A 22191-nucleotide genomic window follows, 5' to 3' on the forward strand; every position below is an offset into this window, starting at 1 on the left:
TTTCGTTAGCATGTTTGGTTTTGTTCTCTGTCTCCCCCTTTTAGACTGTGAGCCCACTGTTGGGTAGGGACCGTCTCTATATGGTGCCAATTTGTCCTTCCCAAGCGCTTAGTCCAGTGCTCTGCACACAGTAAGCGCTCAATAAATACGATTGATGATGATGATGATGATGATGAGGGGGGCCAGGGGCGCGGGAACCGGGCCCGTGGCAGGAAAGATCGGGTCCCAACCGGGACCGGCCCTCGCAAAATCCACTCCGGTCCAAGGTTGAGTTCCGGGATGTTTGGTTTTGTTGTCTGTCTCCCCGTTTTAGACTGTGAGCCCACTGTTGGGTAGGGACCGCCTCTAGATGTTGCCAACTTGGACTTCCCAAGCGCTTAGCCCAGCGCTCTGCACACAGTAAGCGCTCAATAAATACGATTGATCGATCGACTGTCTCTATACGTTGCCAACTTGGACTTCCCAAGCGCGTAGTCCAGCGCTCTGCACACAGTAAGCGCTCAATAAATACGATCGATCGATCGACTGTCTCTATACGTTGCCAACTTGTACTTCCCAAGCGCTTAGCCCAGCGCTCTGCACACAGTAAGCGCTCAATAAATACGATTGATGATGACGATGACGATCGCCACCGCCGTGACCTCGGCCTACCGACCGGGCCGCGTCTGGGGACGGGACCCTTCTGTTCCGGGCTCCGTGCCCGGGCTCCCCGCACCCACACACACGCTGGGCCTCCGCGCCAACCCTGTTGTTGACCGACCGACCGGCGCCGGACGAGGGGGACACGGACATTCTCCCGATTCTCATGCTAATCGGGGCCGAGCCAGACAGTCGGGTCCTCGCTCCATTAGCTCCAAAGCCTGGCCGAGCATCACAGCACGTTGTCCGTGGGGGCCGGGGGTGGTGTGTGCGAGTGTGTGTGTGTGCCGGGGGAGTGCCCACAGCAGTCTGTGTCTGTGTGTTTGTGTGAGTGAGATGGACAGTGATTCACCGGTCACTTTGTCCGTCTCTCAATCCATCGGCGTGAGAAGCCGCGTGGCTCAGTGGGAAAGAGCCCGGGCTTTGGGTTCAAATCCCGGCTCCGCCAACTGTCAGCTGTGTGACTTCGGGCAAGTCGCTTCACTTCTCCGGGCCTCAGTTCCCTCATCTGGAAAATGGGGATTGACTGGGAGCCCCCCGTCGGACAACCTGATCACCTTGTAACCTCCCCCAGCGCTTAGAACAGAGCTTTGCACATAGTAAGCGCTTAACGAATGCCACCATCATCATCATCGTCAGGATTTTGGGGGTCTAACGCGCTTCTCCAAAACTCCTAATTGCCAAACGGGCCTCGCTGTGGCCAGCAAATTGGTCCAGACGGACGGACACACACACGCATGCATGCACGGACGCGGCAGGAATGCGAATCAGGCGGCCGTCCACCAGTTCCAAGAATCCGGGAAGAGACGGATTAGCTGTTAACGTTTCCACCCGGATAAACTTCCGCAGCTTCTGACATCTTGGAGAAATGACTGGGGGAGAGAGAGACAGAGACGGAGGGGGAGGGAGAAAGATGGGGACAGAGGGAGCAAAGGGAGGCAGGGAGAGCAGAGGCCGAACTGTTGCCAACTTGTACTGCCCAAGCGCTTAGTACAGTGCTCTGCCCATAGTAAGCGCTCAATAAATACAATGATGATGGATGCAGGAGCCCGAAGCGCTCAGCCCAGCCCTGGGAAGAGCGCTTAGCTCCCGGGCCATGCTGCTCAGTAAGTACCCCGATGCGGTCTAGTGCTGGTTTGGTACTCATCATTCATTCAATCGTATTTATTGAGCGCTTACTGCATGCAAAGCACTGTACTAAGCACTTGGGAGAGGACAACAGAACAATAAACAGACCCATTCCCTGCCCACAGCGCGTTTATGGTCTAGAGTAGGCGTGTCCTGAGCAGGGAATGTCACTGTTTATTGTTGAATTGTAATAATAATAATAGTAATGATGGCATTTATTAATGTCACTGTTTATTGTTGAATAATAATAATAATAATGATGATGGCATTTATTAAGCGCTTACTATGTGCACAGCACTGTTCTAAGCGCTGGGGAGGTGATCAGGTTGTCTCACGGGGGGCTCACAGTCTTCACCCCCATTTTACAGATGAGGTCACTGAGGCCCAGAGAAGTGAAGTGACTTGCCCAAAGTAACACAGCTGACATACATACGATGGACACCTCACCTCCTCCAGGAGGCCTTCCCACACTGAGCCCCCTCTTCATCCCGCCCCCCCGCCTTACCTCCTTCCCTTCCCCACAGCACCTGTATATATGTATCAATCAATCGTTTTTATTGAGCGCTTACTGTGTGCAGAGCACTGTACTAGGCGCTTGGGAAGTACAGGTTGGCAACATATAGAGACAGTCCCTACCCAACAGTGGGCTTACAGTCTAGAAGAATATGTGTATACGTATATATGTTTGTGGGACTTTATATGTTGCCAACTTGTACTTCCCAAGCGCTTAGTACAGTTCTCTGCACACAGTAAGCATTCAAATATGATTGATTGATTGACACCTCACCTCCTCCAGGAGGCCTTCCTACACTGAGCCCCTCTTCATTCCCCCCCCCGCCCCGCCTTACCTCCTTCCCTTCCCCACAGCACCTGTATGTATGTATATGTTTGTGGGACTGTCTCTATATGTTGCCAATTTGTACTTCCCAAGCGCTTAGTACAGTGCTCTGCACATAGTAAGCGCTCAATAAATACGATTGATGATGATGATGATGATGATGATATGTGCCCACCTCCCCCACATTCAGTAAAGGTCGGGCGAATTTTCCAGGCCAATAAAGCGGCAGGTCCGTGGGCGTCTCTCTGCCCACCTTGCGTGTTTTCTTTACTACATACTGGACGATTGATGGATCTGGGCACGTGCTTGTTTGAGCGCTCTTTCTCTCTCTCTCTGTCCCCCGGGCACCTCCGCTGCCCGCCCTGCCCCTGGCAGATCCCGCGCGGTGGGTGGGCTTTCATTCAGTCGTATTTATTGAGCGCTTAACTGTGTGCAGAGCACTGTACTAAGGGCTTCTGACGTGTGAGACCTCTCAGAAACTGCGGCCTTTCCTAATTACAAGTGGGTTTAAAGGCCGGGATTATTTCCGGGGATTATTAAACCTTGAACAGGAAATGGTGGATCGATGTCTCCCCCTTCTAGACTGTGAGCCCACTGTTGGGTAGGGACTGTCTCTATATGTTGCCAACTTGGACTTCCCAAGCGCTTAGTACAGTGCTCTGCACACAGTAAGCGCTCAATAAATCGATCGATTGATTGATTGATTGATTTCTCCTCTGACCAATGCCCATTACAGCACCGCCGCCCCACTTAAGGCCATCCATCCATCCTCCTTGGGGGCTCCCGGATGCATCTCTGGAACTCTGTTGCTTCCTGCGAGCTGGGAATTCTTTAAGGCCCCTCACCCCCACTGGACTGTGAGCTCCTCCAATAATGATGGCATTTATTCAATCAATCAATCGTATTTATTGAGCGCTTACTGTGTGCAGAGCACTGTACTAAGCGCTTGGGAAGTACAAGTTGGAAACATCTAGAGACGGTCCCTACCCAACAGTGGGCTCACAGTCTAAAAGGGGGAGACAGAGAACAAAACCAAACATACTAACAAAATAAAATAAATAGAATAGATATGTACAAGTAAAATAAATAAATAAGTAGAGTAATAAATATGTACAAACATATATACCTATATGCAGGTGCTGTGGGGAAGGCAAGGAGGTAAGATGGGGGGATGGAGGGGGGCGGGGGGGGGGGGGAGGAAGGGGGGGGGGGGGGGGGAAGGGGAAGCGCTTATTAAGCGCTTACTATGTGCAAAGCACTGTTTGAAGCGCTGGGGAGGTTACAAGGTGATCAAGTTTTCCCCCGGGGGGTTGGGGGGGGGGTCACAGTCTTCATCCCCGTTTTCCAGATGAGGGAACTGAGGCTCAGAGAAGTTAAGTGACTTGCCCAAGGTCACGCAGCAGAGGGGGCAGAGCGGGGATTCGAACCCATGACCACTGACTGCCAAACCCGGGCTCTTTCCACTGAGCCTCCTCCAGGAGGCCTTCCCAGACTGAGCCCCTTCCTTCCTCTCCCCCTCGTCCCCCTCTTACCTCCTTCCCTTCCCCACAGCACCTGTATATATGTATATATGTTTGTACATATTTATTACTCTATCTTGTACATATCTATTCTATTTATTTTATTTTGTTAGTATGTTTGGTTTTATTCTCTGTCTCCCCCTTCTAGACTGTGAGCGCGATGTTGGGTAGGGACTGTCTCTCTGTGTTGCCGACTTGTACTTCCCAAGCGCTTAGTACAGTGCTCTGCACACAGTAAGCGCTCAATAAATGATTGATTGAACCACGCTGCTCCTCTATGTTGCCAATTTGTACTTCCTAAGCGCTTAGTCCAGTGCTCTGCACACAGTAAGCGCTCAATAAATACGATTGAATTAAGGAATGAATGACCGACCCCCAAGCCCGTGCTCTAACTAATAGGCCGCGCTGCTTCTCCTGGCTGCCCGTGCCTGTTGTGTGACCTTAGACCAGTCACTTCCCTGGGCCTCAGTTTCCTCTTTTGTGGATCCAATTCCGGTTCTCCCACCCCCTTGGACTGTGAACCCCAGTGAGACGGGGGCTGTTTCCAACCTATGACCTCGTATTTACCCCAGCGCTCAGTACAGTGTTTAGAGAAGCAGCGTGGCTCAGTGGAAAGAGCCCGGGCTTGGGAGTCAGAGGACGTGGGTTCTAATCCCGCCTCTGCCACTTGTCAGCTGTGTGACCTCGGGCAAGCCACTTAACTTCTCTGGGCCTCAGTTTCCTCATCTATAAAAGGGGGATTAAGACTGTGAACCCCACGTGGGACAACCTTGATTACCTTGTATCCCCCCGGGGCGTTTAGAACATAGCTTGGCACATAATAAGCGCTTAACAAATAGAGAAACAGCGTGGCTCAGTGGAAAACACCAAGGGCTTTGGAGTCAGAGGTCATGGGTTCAAATTCCGCTCCGCCAATTGTCAGCTGTGTGACTTTGGGCAAGTCACTTTACTTCTCTGGGCCTCAGTTCCCTCATCTGTAAAATGGGGATGATGACTCTCCCCCTCCTCCCCCTCCCCATTTTCCCCTTACCTCCTTCCCCTCCCCACAGCACATGTATATATGTTTGTACGTATTTATTACTCAATTTTATTTGTACATATTTATTCTATTTATTTTTTTTGTTAATATGTTTTGTTTTGTTCTCTGTCTCCCCCTTCTAGACCGTGAGCCCACTGTCAGGTAGGGACTGTCTCTATATAGTGCCGACTTGTACTTCCCAAGCGCTTAGTACAGTGCTCTGCAATCAATCAATCAATCGTATTTATTGAGTGCTTACTGTGTGCAGAGCACTGTACTAAGCGCTTGGGAAGTACAAGTACACAGTAAGCGCTCAATAAATACGATTGAATGAATGAAATGAGTGACTGTGAGCCCCCCGTGGGACAACCTAATCACTTTGTAACCTCCCCAGCGCTTAGAACAGTGCTTTGCACATAGTAATATATATATATATATACGTTTGTACATATTTATTACTCTATTTATTTATTTATTTTACTTTTTCATGTCTATTCTATTTATTTTATTTTGTTAGTATGTTTGGTTTTGTTCTCTGTCTCCCCCTTTTAGACTGTGAGCCCACTGTTCGTTAGGGCCCGTCTCTAGATGTTGCCAACTTGGACTTCCCAAGCGCTTAGTCCAGTGCTCTGCACACAGTAAGCGCTCAATAAATACGATTGATTGGTTGATTGAGCGCTTACTGTGTGCAGAGCACTGGACTAAGCGCTTGGGAAGTACAAGTACACAGTAAGCGCTCAATAATAATAATAATAATAATAATAATAATGGCATTTATTAAGCGCTTACTATGTGCAAAGCACTGTTCTAAGCGCTGGGATAACAATAATAAATACGATTGAATGAATGAAATGAATGACTGTGAGCCCCCCGTGGGACAGCCTAATCACTTTGTAACCTCCCCAGCGCTTAGAACAGTGCTTTGCACATAGTAAGCGCTTAATAAATGCCATTATTATTATTACCTACATTCTTTTTCTTCTTCTTATTACAGTGCCTGACACGTAGTAGGCGCTGACCAAATACCGTAATTATTGGCAAACGTGACCAGCACTATTAGGGTTGTTACGGTTAGAAAGGGGGGAGGGAGAGGGGCGGGCTGGCGACCCCCGGCCCCTTTTCCGCGCCCCCTCAGGCTGTCACTCACCCGCCGCTCGCCCGCAGGACCGCCACTAGGCCGGGCCCGGCCGAAGATGGCCGAAAAGAGCCGAAGATGGCCGAAGATCGCCGAGCCCCGCCGAGCCCCCTTCGGCGCCCCGAGCCCGCGGAGCCGCTCTGGCGCCCCATTGGCTGCCGAGGGCTCGGGGGCGGGGTCGCGGCCCCGGGCGGTGATTGGTTGAGGCTTCCGGGGCTCCCCGGCCCCGCCCTCCCCGCGTGCGCCTGCGCGCTTCGCTTCAGCGGCGTCGCGCGCCCGCGGTCGCCTCAGCGTCTCCTCATCGGGGCCGCGGCCATTGACCACTTGAGGCTTTCCCTGCCTCCACTTCACAGCCCATATTCCCTAGCTTCATTCCCGTATCCCATTCCCAGCCTCCACTCCAACCCCTTTCCTAGCCTCCACTTCACACCCTATCCCCTAGTTTTATTCCCGTATCCCATTCCCAGCCTCCACTCCAACCCCACTCCTAGCCTCCACACCCCATCTCCCCAAGCACTAACCTCCACTCCAACCCCCATTCCTGTTCCCTAACCCTCTTCTCAACCTCCATTCCCCACTCTCGTTCTCCCACCTCCATTCCTGTCCCTAACTTTAGCCTCCACTCCAACCCCACTCCTAGCCTCCACACCCCATCTCCGCAAACACTAACCTCCACTCCAACCCCCATTCCTGTTCCCTAACCCCCTTCCCAGCCTCCATTTCCCACTCTCATTCTCCCACCCCCATTCCTGTCCTTCACCTTAGCTTCCACTCCAACCCCATTCCACACCCTGTCTTCTCCAACCACTTTCCTAGGTTCCACACCCCATCTCCTCAAACACTAACCTCCACTCCAACCCCCATTCCTATTCCCTAACCCTCTTCTCAACCTCCATTCCCCACTCTCGTTCTCCCACCTCCATTCCTGTCCCTCACTTTAGCCTCCACTCCAACCCCACTCCTAGCCTCCACACCCCATCTCCCCAAACACTAACCTCCACTCCAACCCCCATTCCTGTTCCCTAACCCCCTTCCCAGCCTCCATTTCCCAGTCTCATTCTCCCACCCCCATTCCTGTCCTTCACCTTAGCTTCCACTCCAACCCCATTCCACACCCTGTCTTTCCCAACCCCTTTCCTAGCTTCCACACCCCATCTCCCCAAACACTAACCTCCACTCCAACCCCCATTCCTGTTCCCTAACCCCCTTCTCAACCGCCATTCCCCACTCTTGTTCTCCCACCTCCATTCCTGTCCCTCACTTTAGCCTCCACTCCAACCCCACTCCTAGCCTCCACACCCCATCTCCCCAAACACTAACCTCCACTCCAACCCCCATTCCTGTTCCCTAACCCCCTTCCCAGCCTCCATTTCCCACTCTCGTTCTCCCACCCCCATTCCTGTCCTTCACCTTAGCTTCCACTCCAACCCCATTCCACACCCTGTCTTCCCCAACCCCACTCCTAGCCTCCACACCCCATCTCCCCAAACACTAACCTCCACTCCAACCTCCATTTCTACTCCCTAACCCCCTCCTCAACCTCCATTCCCCACTCTCATTCTCCCACCTCCATTCCTGTCCCTAACTTTAGCCTCCACTCCAACCCCACTCCTAGCCTCCACACCCCATCTCCCCAAACACTAACCTCCACTCCAACCCCCATTCCTCTTCCCTAACCCCCTTCCCAGCCTCCATTCCCCACTCTCGTTCTCCCACCCCATTCCTGTCCCTCACCTTAGCCTCCACTCCAACCCCATTCCACACCCCCGTCTCCCCCAACCCCTTTCCTAGCTTCCACACCCCATCTCCCCAAGCACTAACCTCCACTCCAACCCCCATTCCTGTTCCCTATCCCCCTTCCCAGCCTCCATTCCCCACTCTCGTTCTCCCACCCCCATTCCTGTCCCTCACCTCAGCTACCACTCCAACCCCTCCCACATTCCCATTGCCCCATTCCCAGATGCCACACCACATGGCCTTACCCGCAGCCCCGTTCCCAGATTCCAGCCTCTGCTGTCTTTCCTCTAGCCCCATCCCATTCCCCTCACCCTAGCCCCATTTCCATCTCCACCCCTCCATTCCCATTTCCAACCACCAACACTTGTGTTTCCTTAGCCCATTCCCCTCCTCAGGCTCCCAGGGAGTGATGGCGGCCCAGCAGGGCCAGGGGCTGGGCCTAGGGGCTCGGTGAGAGGCCGCCTGGCAGATCTGGGCCTCCCTGCCCTGTGTTCTGTTTGACCCCGGCCGAAGAAAAGTGGCTCATTCCCCACCTGCCGTCTACCGGGCCAGGGGCACGGGGACCCCGGCTCCTGGTAAGTGCCACATTTGGCCTTAGGCCACCTCGCCGGGGCCACCAGAGAAGTCCCGGGACCCTGGCCTCCTCCTCTTCCTCATAATTCTACTTTTGTTATTAATAATAACCTCTATTGGGGTATTAGGCACTTACTAAATAATAACGGCATATATTAAGCACTTACGATGTGCAAAGCACTGTTCTAAGCACTGGGGAGGTTACAAGGTGATCAGGTTGTCCCACGGGGGGCCCACAGTCTTCATCGCCATTTTACAGATGAGGGAGCTGAGGCCCAGAGAAGTGAAGTGACTTGCCCAAAGTCACACAGCTGACAATTTGGAGACACTGAGCCCACTGTTGGGTAGGGATCGTCTCTATATGTTGCCAACTTGTACTTCCCAAGCGTTTAGTACAGTGCTCTGCACACAGCGCTCAATAAATATGATTGAATTGGCAGAGCTGGGATTCGAACCCATGACCTCTGACTCCAAAGCCCGGGCTGTTTTCACTGAGCCACGCTGCTTCCCTAGATCTGATTGACTGGCCGACTGATTGACTGTATGTCAAGCACTGTACTGGAACAGGTGGAAGTTTTCATTCACTCATTCAATCGTATTTATTGAGCGCTTACTGTGTGCAGAGCACTGTACTAAGCTCTTGGGAAGTACAAGTCGGAAACATATAGAGACGGTCCCTAGACAATAACGGGCGCACAGTCTAGAAGGGGGAGACGGACAACAAAACAAAATGTAGACGGGTGTCAAAATAGAACAAATAGAACTAAAGCTAGATGCACATCATTAACAAAATAAATAGTAAATATGTGCAAGTAAAACGAATAGAGTAATAAATCTGTACAAATATATATACAGGTGCGAAGGGGAGGGAGGTAGGGCAGGGGGGATGGGGAGGAGAGGAAAAAGGGGGATCAGTCAGGGAAGGCCTCCTGGAGGAGGTGAGCTCTCAGTAGGGCTTTGAAGGGAGGAAGAGAGCTAACTTGGCGGTTGTGTGGAGGGAGGGTATTCCAGGCCAGGGGAAGGACGTAGACCTTATTAAGCGCTTACTGTGTGCGGGGCACTGTACTAAGCACTTAGGAAAGTACAACAATACAGAGCGACAGTACAGTACAGCACAACAATAAAGAGCGACAATCCCGACCCACAATGAGCTCACAATCTGGAGGGAAGAGCACAGCCCTGGAAGTTAGAGGACCTGGGTTCTACTCCCTATTCTGCCAACTGCTTGCTGTGTGACCTTGGGCAAGTCACTTCTCTGACCTCAGTTGTCTTGTTCTCCCTCCTGCAGAGACTGTGAGCCCCATGCGGGACAGGGGCTGTGACCATCCTAATTCCCTTGTACCTGCCCCAGTGCTTAGAACAGTGTCGGACACACAATAATAGCGCTTAATACCATTAAATTTTAAAAAAAAGAAACGAGAGAGGACTGGGTCGGTGAAGCTGAAGAGACGGGAGGAGGGTGGCGTCAGTGCAGCTCGGAAGGCCTCATGGAGGAGGTGGGGGGCGGGAGGGGACCCTGCCGTTGATCTGGGCTGTGCGTGCCCCGAAGGGAAGGAGAAGGGGGGGACCCCCGGGGACCCCCAAGCCGGGCGGGTTGGGCTTGGCAGCTCTGTGAGTTTGGGCAAGTCACTTCACTTCACTTCTATTACTCTATTTATTTTACTTGTACATATCTATTCTATTTGTTTTATTTTGTTAGTGTTTGTTTTTGTTCTCTGTCTCCCCCTTTTAGACTGTGAGCCCACTGTTGGGTAGGGACCGTCTCTAGATGTTGCCAACTTGTACTTCCCAAGCGCTTAGTACAGTGCTCTGCACACAGTAAGCGCTCAATAAATACGATTGATTGATTGACTGATTGATTGGGCCTCAGTTACCTCATCTGGAAAATGGGGATGAAGACTGTGAGCCCCACGTGGGACAACCTGATACTAGGTGCCAAGCACCTAGTGTCCCCCCCAGTGCTTAGAACCATGCTTTGCACATAGTAAGCACTTAACAAATACCATCTTTATTATTCAGTCGTATTTATTGAGTGCTTACGGTGTGCAGAGCACTGTACTAAGCGCTTGGGAAATACAAGTTGGCAATATAAGCCTATATATATATACATTCATTCAATATAAGCCTATATATATATATATTCATTCATTCAATCATATTTATTGAGTGCTTACTATGTGCAGAGCACTGTACTAAGCGCTTGGGAAATACAAGTTGGCAATATAAGCCTATATATATATATATTCATTCAATATAAGCCTATATACGTATATATATTCATTCATTCATTCAATCGTATTTATTGAGCGCTTAGTATGTGCAGAGCACTGTACTAAGCGCTTGATCTGTCCCAGTGCTTGGCACAGAGTCGGTGCTTAACAAATACCATTATTATTATTTTTATTATCCACCCCAGCGCTTAGTACAATGCTTTGTACACAGTAAGTACCTAATGCCATGATGATGATTAAATGACAGATACGGACGAAAGTGGTGTGGAGCTGGGATGGGGGGGGCGAGTAAAGGGAGCAAGTCAGGGCAATGTGGAAGTGACTCGGTCAAGGTCCTGCAGCAGACCCGGGGCAGAGGTGGGATTAGAACCCAGGCCCTGCCGCCTCTTCCCAGGAGGCCCCGCTGGTTCCTTAGCAGGGAGTGGGCAGACAGGCTCCCGCCAAGGAGGAAAAGCGGGGTGGGGGGTCTTATATACCTAATTTTATTCATTTATAGTGATGTCTGTTTATTTGTATTGATTGTGGGCCCAGTGTGGGCAGGGATTGTCTCTCTCTTTTGCTGGATTGTACGTTCCCAAGCGTTTGGTACAGTGCTCAGCACACTAGAAGCGCTCACTAAATACGATTGAATGAATGAATGAATGAATGAATGATATCTGCCTCTCGTCCCCGTCCCAACCTGTGAGCTCTTTGTGGGCAGGAATTGTCTCTGTTGCTGTAGTGTACTTTCCCAAGCGCCTAGTACAGTGGTCTGCCCAAGATAAGCACATAGAGAAGCAGCGCGGCTCAGTGGAAAGAGCCCGGGCTTGGGAGTCAGAGGTCATGGGTTCTAATGCCGCTTCGCCACTTGTCAGCCGTGTGCCCTTGGGCAAGTCACTTAACTTGCGTGGCTCAGTGGAAAGAGCCCGGGCTTTGGAGTCAGAGGTCATGGGTTCAAATTCCGGCTCCGCCGTTTGTCAGCTGTGTGACTTTGGGCAAGTCACTTCACTTCTCTGTGCCTCAGTTACCTCATCTGCAAAATGGGGATTAAGATTGTGAGCCCCACGTGGGACAACCTGATCACCTTGTATCCTCCCCAGCGCTTAGAACAGTGCTTTGCACATAGTAAGCGCTTACCAAATACCAAAATTATTATTATTATTAACTTCTCTGTGCCTCAGTGACCTCATCTGTAAAATGGGGATTAAGACCGTGAGCCCACCCTGGGACAACCTGATCACCTTGTATCCTCCCCAGCGCTTAGAACAGTGCTTGGCACATAGTAAGCGCTTTACAAATGCCATCATTATTATTATTATTATTATTATTATTAAGGTAAGCGCTCAGTCTTCTAGACTGTGAGCCTGTTGTTGGGTAGGGACCGTCTCTCTACGTTGCCAACTTGGACTTCCCAAGCGCTCGACTAAGCGCTCAATAAATATGATGGGATGAATGAATGATTAAAATGGAGATGAAGACCTTGAGCCCCACATGGGACAACTTGATAACCTTGTATTTACCCTAGCGCTTAGAACAGTGCTTCGCACACAGTAGGTGCTTAATAATAATAATAATAATAATAATAATAATAATGGCATTTATTAAGTGCTTACTATGTGCAAAGCAGTGTTCTAGGCTCTGGGAGGTTACAAGGTGATCAGGTTGTCCTTCGGCGGGCTCACAGTTATAATCCCCATTTTCCAGATGAGGTAACTGAGGCCCAGAGAAGTGAAGTGACTTGCCCAAAGTCACACAGCTGACAACTGGCGGAGCTGGGATTTGAACCCCTGACCTGCGCTCAATAAATACGATTGAATGAATGAATGAATAATAATAATTGCATTTATGAATAATAATAATGATGGCATTTATTAAGCGCTTACTATGTGCAAAGCACTGAATGATTGAATGAATCATTGGGGAAGCAGCGTGGCTCAGTGGAAAGAGCCCCGGCTTTGGAGTCAGAGGTCATGGGTTCAAATCCCGGCCCTGCCACTTGTCAGCTGGGTGACTTTGGACAGGTCACTTCACTTCTCTGGGCCTCAGTTACCTCATCTGTAAATGGGGATTAAGCCTGTGAGCCCCCCCGCCCCCTACGTGGGACAACCTGATCACCTTATAAACTCCCCAGTGCTTAGAACAGTGCTTTGCACATAGTAAGCGCTTAATAAATGCCATTATCAGCCATTATCTGCGCGTAGAGCAGTGCTTTGCACATAATAATGGCTTTTATTAAGCGCTCACTATGTGCAAAGCACTGTTCTATGCGCAGATAATGGCTGATAATGGTATTTATTAAGTGCTTACTATTATTATTATTAAAGAATGAATGAGAAGCAGCATGGCTCAGTGGAAAGAGCACGGGCTTTGGAGTCAGAGGTCATGGGTTTGTACATATTTATTACTCTATTTATTTATTCTACTTTTACATATCTATTCTATTTATTTTATTTTGTTAGTATGTTTGGTTTTGTTCTCTGTCTCCCTCTTTTAGACTGTGAGCCCACTGTTGGGTAGGGACTGTCTCTCTAGGTTGCCAATTTGCACTTCCCAAGCGGTTAGTACAGTGCTCTGCACACAGTAAGCGCTCAATAAATACGATTGATGATGATGATGATGATGGGTTCGAATCCCAGTTCCGCCACACGTCTGCTGTGTGACCTTGGGCAAGTCCCTTCACTTCTCTGAGCCTCAGTTCCCTCATCTGGAAAATGAGGATTAAGACTGTGAGCCCCAAGTGGGACAACCTGATCACCTTGCATCCCCCCAGCGCTTAGAACAGTATTTTGCACATAGTAAGCGCTTAATAAATGCCATTATCATTATTATTATTATGAATGAATGAACGACCCTCACCCCCCGGGCCCGGGGCCAGCTTGGGAGAGAAACCCGTAGAACCCGGAGTCCGGATTCAGGAGCGGAGCGCGGAGAGCCCGGAGAGCCCGGAGCCCGGAACCCGGAGCGGAGCCCGGAGCGACACCTGCCTCGCCCAATGGGCGGCGGCGGCGCCTCCGGCTGGCCAATGGGGCGGCGTTGCCGGGCACACCCCCGCGCCGCCAGCCAATGGGAAAATTGGGGGCCGCCGGGCAGGTGGACGGAGCCGCGGGAGGAGGAGGAGGAGGAGAAGAAGGACTGCGTCGATCGGTCGGGTGTCGTTGGGCCGGGCCTCGGACCGCCCCGCCCGCCCGCCCGCGGGGGAAAGTTGCGGGAATGGGGGCCCCGGGCCGCCCCTAGACCCCCGCCTTCCGCCCCACCCAACGCCCCAACTTCTCCGGGGGGCCCCCGCCGTCACGGAAAACCCCGGCCAGCTGCGGAGAAACGCCAGCCGGTAAGTGCACACAGTAGTGATGATGAGGATGGTATTTGTTAAGCGCTTGGTAGGTGCCAAGCGCTGTTCTAAGCGCTGCACAGTGAGCCCAGGCGGGCAGGGGCTTGGCCCGCCCTGCCCACCGCCCAGACTCTCTCTGCCCAGTGCTCCCCCTCCCTCTGCCCACCGTGCTCTCCCTCCCTCTGCCCACCGTGCCCTCCCTCCCTGTTCCCACCGTGCCCTCCCTCCCTGTTCCCACCCTGCCCTCCCTCCCTCTGCCCACCGTTCCCTCCCTCTCTCTGCCCACCCTGCCCTCCCTCCCTCTGCTCACACTGCCGTCCCTCCCTCTGCCCACCCTGCCTTCCCTCCCTCTGCCCACCCTGCGCTCCCTCCTTCTGCCCACCGTGCCCTCCCTCTCTCTGCCCACTGTGCTCTCCCTCTCTCTGCCCATCGTGCCCTCCCTCCCTGTGCCCGCCGTGCCCTCCTTCTCCTTTCCCGCGGGTGTTACTCCCCCTCTCTCCTTCTCTCCCTTCCCACCGCTCCTTCTTGCTCCCTGGGGGCAAGAGAGGCAGGGGGATTCCCCCGGGAAAGAGGACTGGGGCTCCCCGGTCCTGCCAGGCCTGCCCAGAGCCAAAGGGAGGATGACTGGACCGGGCTGGGCTAGGCTGGCATCGCGGTGCCTGTCAAGGCGGGGCCCGGGGCCTCCAGATGGGCATTTGGGTCTGGGCAGAGCCAAACGCGGAGCGACGGATGGCCCAGCCGCCTGAACCCTCGTCCTGTCCAGCTCTCCCCCATCCTCCTCCTTCTCCCTCTCCTCCTCCCCTTTCCTTCCTCTCCCTCCTCATCGCCTTTTTCCTACTCTCCCTCCCCTTCCCACCACATTTGTCCATTTCCACCCCCCCAAGGTCCCCAGTGGCCCCTGCCGTCAGCCAATCCGGAGATCCGGCCAGGAGCTCGGCTCAATGAGGGGGAGGCCCTGGTGTGGCTTCCCAGCTGGCACCCACCAGGACCGTGCCCGCTGAGCCCTGCCGCGCCAGGCCGTGCCACGGCAGCCCCCCGCAGCCCTAAGGTTCTGGGACGCGGCAGCTCCGGTGCCTTCCCTGAAGAGCCGGGCAGGGCCCAGGGTTGGGGAGGGTGGGCCTATGGGCCCCCACCCTCCCCGGGCCTGTATCTGGCAACGGACCCCCGAGACCGTGTGATTTCCCGGCGGCTGGCAGCGCAGACTGTCCCCGGTTCTGTGGTCCCCAATCTGGCAGAGCCTCCCGGGGTGTGGGCGGCCCAGGCCCGAAGCTTCCCATGCGAGCGGGTCTGGGGGTCTGTGATGGACAGGGAGACTGCAGGGCACCAGCAGGTCAATGGAAACAGGCTGTCGGACACCCACATTCAGCGTCCAGCACCCGCGCCTAGCAGGTGTCTTCATCCTTGGTGGGGGAATGCTGGTGTGGGCGAGGCCGAGGGAGCCACCTTGGGGCCCGAGGCCACCTGGGCCCGGTTCCTGCCTCGTTGTGCTGGTCATCCAGCAGCCGAATCCTCACCGTTAGTGTCCGCCCAGTGATCTGGGCTGGGGGTCTGGGCAGAAGGAAAGCGTCCCAGGGTGGGGAAGAGGACAGTGATTCCTCGCCCCCCTCCCAACCCACAGAGCTGGGAAAGAGCCAGGGAAAGCCTCCGCACATCATGTCTGCCCCCAGATACACTGGCAGCTCCTTGTGGGCAGGGATCAGGGTACCATACTCTGGTGTTCTCTTTCAAGTGCATAATACAGTTCTCCACACATAGCAAGTGCTCAATAAATACCACTGATTTGATCCTCCTCCTCTGCTTGGCCCCCTTCCCTCCTCCCCTTCCCGTCCGGCCCCTCTCCTCATCCCCCTTCTACTTCTCCTCCTCCTCCTCCCTTGGCTATCTCCCGCCCTCCCCTCTCTCCCCACCCCTCAGCTCATTGTCTGGGCATCTCAGGACAGAAGGACTCCTGACATCCCAGCCGGGTGGGAAGCGTCCACAATCCAGGATGATACTGGGGTGGGCTGCCTGCGCAGGTCTGTGGGCCAAGGAAACCCCCCGATAAGAAGAAAGGTCCGCTTTGGCCTTCGGGTCGCCCGCCCGGACCCTTGGAGTCGCCAGGCGGTGTGGATGGTGGGAGGCTTCTCTACGTCCCCGGAGGGCAGATGGGGCCAAACGAGAAATGGTGGCTATTTTGGGGGGCAAGGCGTGGTGGCCCCGCCCCGGGCTGGTGGGCTCAGTGGGCAGCGTCCGGTACCCCTCGTCTCCTCACCCCGGGGTGAGGGCCCCTCCTGAGGTCGGGGCGGGCGCGGCTGCGGCGCCGTCTCGCTCCCGGGCCCATCGGTCAGTCGTCACCCGGGCAGTGCTCTGTACTGAGCGTCTACCGTCACGTGCGGAGCCCTGGACTGAGCGCCCGGCAGCACAGTCAATCAATCCGTGGAATTTAGTAAGCACTTGTCGGGTGCACTGAGCTGTACTGAGGGAGAAGACAAAACGCTCGAGTTGGTAGGCACGATCCCAGCCCGTAAAGAGCTTCCGGTCAAGGTGTGATCTTGGCCCTCGAGGAGCTTCAAGTCTAGCAGGGGAGCCGGGCACTGAAATCAGGGAGAAATTGGACGGAGCGATTGAATAGTCAGTTGTGTTGGTTGAGAGCCTACTGTGTGCAGAGCACTGTACTAAGCGCTTGGGAGAGTACAGTGCAATAAGTAGAAAGGTCTGTCGGGAACCTGAGCAGCCGAAAGCGAGACGATATGATAAGGGTAGATCCTGAGAGACACAGAGCAGGATGGTCTTTTTCTAATGGTATTTAAGCGCTTACTTTGTGCCAAGCACTATTTAAACACTGGAGTAGATAGACGTTTATCGGGATGGACGCAGCCCCTGTCCCACCTGGGGGTCACAATTTCATTCAGTCATTCAGTCAATCGTATTTATTGAGTGCTTACTGTGTGCGGTCACAATTTCATTCATTCATTCAGTTAATCGTGTTTATTGAGCACTTACTGTGTGCAGAGCACTGTACTAAGCGCTTGGGAAGTCCAAGTTGGCATCATATAGAGACGGTCCATATCCAACCGCGGGCTCACGGTCTAGAAGGGGGGAAATTTAAGTAGGAAAGAGAGTAGACATGGAATCCCCGTTTTGCAGGTGAGGGAACTGAGGCCCGTGGAAACAAAACGAGTTGCCCGAGGTCACCCAGCAGACAAGCGGCAGAGCCGGGATTAGAACCCAGGTCCTCTGACGCCCGGGCTCGTTCCACCAGGCCACGCTGTTTCTTTTGCTTCACATGGGACTCCCCGTCCAAGGAGGAGAAGTTTAAAAAGAGGAGAGGGAATGCCGATTGAGTGCCTTAAAGTCCGTGATCAAGAGCGAGGTTTTAGAGGAATGGGGAGAAGGCTGCGGAATGATGTTTTAGAACAGGGATCTCGGAAGCAGGGTGCGGGATGGCCCGGAGAGGGGGAAGGCCGGAGGCAAGGAGGTTGACGAGGAGGCCGATCCAGGGACCGGATCTGGGCCCTGACTAGCGTCCGGATCGGTGCGGCGGTCGTTTGGATGGGGTAGAGGGGGGATCTGCAGCGTGGCTCGGTGGAAAGAGTATGGGTTTTGGAGTCAGAGGTCATGGGTTCAAATCCCGACTCCGCCACCTGTCAGCTGGGTGACTTTGGGCAAGTCACTTCACTTCTCTGGGCCTCAGTTCCCTCATCTGGAAATGAGGATTAAGACTGTGAGCCCCACGTGGGACAACCTGATTCATTCATTCATTCAGTCATATTTATTGAGCGCTTACTGTGTGCAGAGCACTGCGCTTGGGAAGTACAAGTTGGCAACATATAGAGACGGTCCCCACCCAACAGTGGGCTCACAGTCGAGAAGTCTGATCACCCTGTATCCTCCCAGAGCTTAGAACAGTGTTTTGCACATAGTAAGCGCTTAATAAATGCCGTCATTATTATTATTATTATCTGGAAATAGTTATATAACTTGCCCAAGGTCACAGCAGGCAAAGGTGTGGAGCTAGGATTAGAACCCAGGTCCTGTCCTGATCTGTGCTCTTTCCTCTAGCCTGTGACCCTCCTCTGGGTGGTATTTCATTCATTCAATCGTATTTATTGAGCACTTACTTTGTGCAGAGCACTGTACTAAGCGCTTGGGAAGTACAAGTTGGAATTGCTAGTAATAATATAATAATAATAGTAGTAATAACAATAATTATGGTATTTGTTAAGCGCTCACTAGGTGCCAGGCACCGTACAAAGCCCCGGGGTGGATTCAAGTTAATCGTGTAGCACTCACAGTCTCAATCCCCGTTTTACAGATGAAGCAACTGAGGCTCAGAGAAGTAAAATGACTTGGCCAAGGTCACATAGCAGACAGGTGGCGAAGCCGGGATTAGAACCTACGACCTTCTGACTCCTGGGCCCGGGCTCTAGCCACTGCACCGCGCTGCTCCTCACTTAAGTGACTCCGCCACTTGTCAGCTGTGTGACTTTGGGCAAGTCACTTCACTTCTCTGGGCCTCAGTTACCTCAGCTGTAAAATGGGGGTGAAGACTGTGAGCCCCCGTGGGACAACCGGATCACCTTGTAACCTCCCCAGCGCTTAGTACAGTGCTTTGCATATAGTAAGCGCTTAATAAATGCCATTATTAGAGAAGCAGCGTGGCTCAGTGGAAAGAGCCCGGGCTTTGGAGTCAGAGGTCATGAGTTCGAATCCCGACTCCACCACAAGTCTGCTGGGTGACCTTGGGCAAGTCATTTCACTTCTCCGAGCCTCAGTTCCCTCATCTGTAAAAATGGGGATGAGGACTGTGAGCCCCACGTGGGACAACTTGATCACATTGTATCCCCCCCAGCACTTAGAACAGTGCTTTGCACATAGTAAATGCCGCTATTATTATTATTATTATTATTATTATCATTATTATTATTATTAATACACGCCGAGCATTGTATTAAGCACTAGGGTAGATACAAGATGAGCACTTCTTGTCCCATACAATGTTAAGAGCTTTTTTTAAAAAAAAAAAATGATATTAAGCAGGAAGGATTTCCCCACAGGCTAAATGTGGGCATTGAAAGAGAGGGAAGAGGGAATTCCCAAGTGAGGGCTTGGGAAATGGGGAGGGTGGTCATGGTGGAAACAGCCAGGGGAAATCCAGGGGGAGAGGGGGATTTGGCAGGGATGATGAGGAGTTCAGTTTTGGCCCGTTGAGCTTGGGGTACTGGTGGGACATCCCTGGAGAGAGGACCTGGATGCAGGAGGAGGAGGAGGGGGAGGTGGAAGGCTGCAGAGGAAGTCGAGGAGGATCGGGATGGAGTAGGGGCCGTTGCTTTTGGCAAGGAGGAGATAGTAATAACAATAATAATTTTGGTGTTAAGCGCTTACTATGTGCAAAGCACTGTTCTAAGCGCTGGGGAGGATACAAGGCGATCAGGTTGTCTCATGTGGGGCTCACAGTCTTACCCCCCGTTTTACAGATGAGCTAACTGAGGCCCAGAGAAGTGAAGTGACTTGCCCAAAATCACACAGCTGATAAGCGGCGGAGCCGGGATTTGAACCCATGACCTCTGACTCCCAAGCTGGGGCTCTTTCCACCGAGTCCCGCTGCTTCTCTAATGGCTGGTGACCCTGTAGAGGAGCGAAGGGGACGGAAGCGAGAATGGTGAAGGTCGTGAGGGGTGGTGGTGGGGGAGTCTCGAACATCTCCCCACTACCACTGAGGCGGGGGGCCGGGGGCAGGGAGACGAAGGGTAAGTTTGGGGCATTGCTTGTGTCCGACATTTACTCGGGATGAGTTTTCTGGGAAAGGGAGAGGTGAAAAAAAATTGGCGGTATTTATTAAGCGCTTATTCTGTGCAGAACACTGTACTGAGCGCTTGGGAGACTGCGGTAGAGTAGCGATCTTGATTAAGCGAGTCCTGGGTGCTCAGCACATCAGATCAGACACAGTTCTCGTCCTTCACAGGACTCACACAATCCCTCCCCTCGAGGAACCGATGATCTAAAAATCAGTCAGTGGAGAAGCAGCATGGTGTATTGGCTAGATTACAGGTCTGGGAGTGAGGAGGTCGTGGGTTCTAATCCCGACTCTGCCGCTTGTCCCTACTCGAAGCGCTCGGTGGGTGAGCATTAATCCGTGGCGGGGACGGGGTTGGGAAGAAGTGAGAAACTGAGGGCCCGCCGAGGTCCGGGAATACGTTGACCGGTCCTGTCCTACCGTGCTTTCCCCAAGCCTTTAGCACGGTGCTCCGCACACAGTCAGTGCTCAAGAAGTAGCGTCCGTGGTTGGATTTAGAGGAGTCCGGCGGGGTGGCGAGGACGGAGAGCTTCCTCCTCCCGGCTCCGTATGTGCGGGACGTGTGTACGGCCTGTTCCTGGCTGCGTGGGCCGGACGCTTATGCGACCTGCTCCCGGCCACGTGTGCCGGCTGCGTTTCCCCGCCGCGTGCCCACCCTGTCGGCCCTCGGGCCTCTCCCCCGTGGGACGTGGGAGTGAATGGCACAGGAACAGAGGGCCCTGTTGGACGGTGGCATCGGGGATGCCGTGATGGGCATCTGCGGGTGCCAGCGAGCCCCGGCACCCCGGACCGGGGATCGGAAGATTATCCAGGGGCGACGGTGCCCGCGGGCACGGAGATGGACCGGTCAGGCGGCTGGGGCCGGCCACGCGTCGCCAGGCCCAGGCTGAGCCGGGATGCCCTGGATGCCCGCAGGGAAACGCCAGACGTTTGCCCATCAGCCGAGGCGGTCTGACTCTGGCCGCCCATCGAGCCCTCGGGGGGCCGTGCGGGGGATGCCCTCGCGGACCTCAGGCAGGCACCTGTGGGTTGGAAAATGACCTGCAAAGCCCAAGGAGAGCAGAAGAAGGGCTGGGGGAAAGGACAGGTGAGGGCTGGGTAAGAAAGTCCTTTTCCCGATCAGCCCTGGCCAGCCCAGTCCACACCAGAGGGCGGGGGTCCTCCCTCCGGCGACGGCGTGGAGAAAGGATGCGGCGAGCTGGCCGGGGGCCCGGCCGGAGTGCCCGCCGCGCTCCGACGGACGGATGGATGGGTGGAAATTGCTCCTTGGAGACGGGGTTGAGGAATCGGAGGCGGCACCTGGCCGTCCCGGAGAGGAGCGGGTTTCGAGGACGCTCGATCTCTGGCTCCGCGGCCCTGTGGTGTCCTCCACGTCCGCCGCCGGCTGAGCGGGAGCAACCGGACCCGCTGGGCAGCGGGAGGGATCAGAGCGGGACTCCAGAAAGCACCCCCCAACCCCACGAGGGTCTCGCTTTCACCCTACTAAGGGCAGGAAGCGGTGAGATTTTTAAAGGAACTGTCTCCCCTTCTAGACCGTCAGCTCGTTGTGGGCAGGAAATGTGTCTGTTTATTGTTATATCGTATCATCATCATCGTCAATCGTATTTATTGAGCACTTACTGTGTGCAGAGCACTGTACTAAGTGGTTGGGAAGTACAAGTTGGGAACTCTCGTACCCTCCCAAGCGCCTAGAACAGTGCTCTGCATGCAGTGAGCACTCAATAAATACGATCGAATGAGTGAATGAACGATCACCATTATCATCAGAGCGCTGTGCTGGGCGCCCACCGTGTGCAGGGCGCTGTGCTGGGTGCTTGTGGTGAGTGAAAGATTATATTGAAAGCTCACAGTAATCGAGTCAACGTAGTAAGCGTGATCCCTTCCTAGCAAGACCCAGAGAAGTTGTATCTTGTCCAAGGTCACACAGCTGGCAAACGGCAGAGCCGGGATTAGAACCCAGGCCCTCCCGGGCCCGGGCTCTTTCCCCTAGACCGCCTTAGCTGAATCAGGGAAGACCTCCTGGAGGAAGTGACTTGCTGGGTGAGATAATAATAATAATAATAATAATAGCATTTATTAAGCTCTTACTATGTGCAAAGCACTGTTCTAAGCCCTGGGGTAGATGCAAGGTGATCAGGTTGTCCCACGGGGGGCTCACAGTCTTAATCCACATTTTACAGATGAGGGAACTGAGGCCCAGAGAAGTTAAGTCACTTGCTCAAAGTCACACAGCTGACAACTGGCAGAGCTGGGATTTGAACCCGTGACCTCTGACTCCAAAGCCCCTGC

At 53.5% G+C, this 22191-nt stretch overlaps 2 protein-coding genes across 4 annotated transcripts in view; one reads left to right on the forward strand and one right to left on the reverse strand.

Moving 5' to 3' along the window:
* TANGO2 (transport and golgi organization 2 homolog) overlaps positions 1 to 6344 on the reverse strand; it is a 28359-nt gene extending 22015 nt beyond the window's left edge. Inside the window, exon 1 of the mRNA XM_038742963.1 lies at positions 6291 to 6344. The gene's annotated coding sequence lies outside the window, so the exon portion shown is untranslated. The remainder of the gene's footprint in view (positions 1 to 6290) is intronic.
* A 793-nt stretch (positions 6345 to 7137) lies between these two features.
* ARVCF (ARVCF delta catenin family member) overlaps positions 7138 to 22191 on the forward strand; it is a 90119-nt gene continuing 75065 nt past the window's right edge. The window contains exon 1 of one of the 3 annotated variants that reach the window (XM_038742961.1): positions 7138 to 8590. The gene's annotated coding sequence lies outside the window, so the exon portion shown is untranslated. Of the gene's footprint in view, positions 8591 to 14075; positions 14127 to 22191 lie in introns of those variants that run through there. The other 2 variants (XM_038742960.1, XM_038742958.1) reach the window with 2 other exon arrangements.

This window comes from Tachyglossus aculeatus, unplaced genomic scaffold (assembly GCF_015852505.1).
Source record: "Tachyglossus aculeatus isolate mTacAcu1 unplaced genomic scaffold, mTacAcu1.pri scaffold_207_arrow_ctg1, whole genome shotgun sequence".
In the NCBI taxonomy this organism is placed as follows: domain Eukaryota; kingdom Metazoa; phylum Chordata; class Mammalia; order Monotremata; family Tachyglossidae; genus Tachyglossus; species Tachyglossus aculeatus.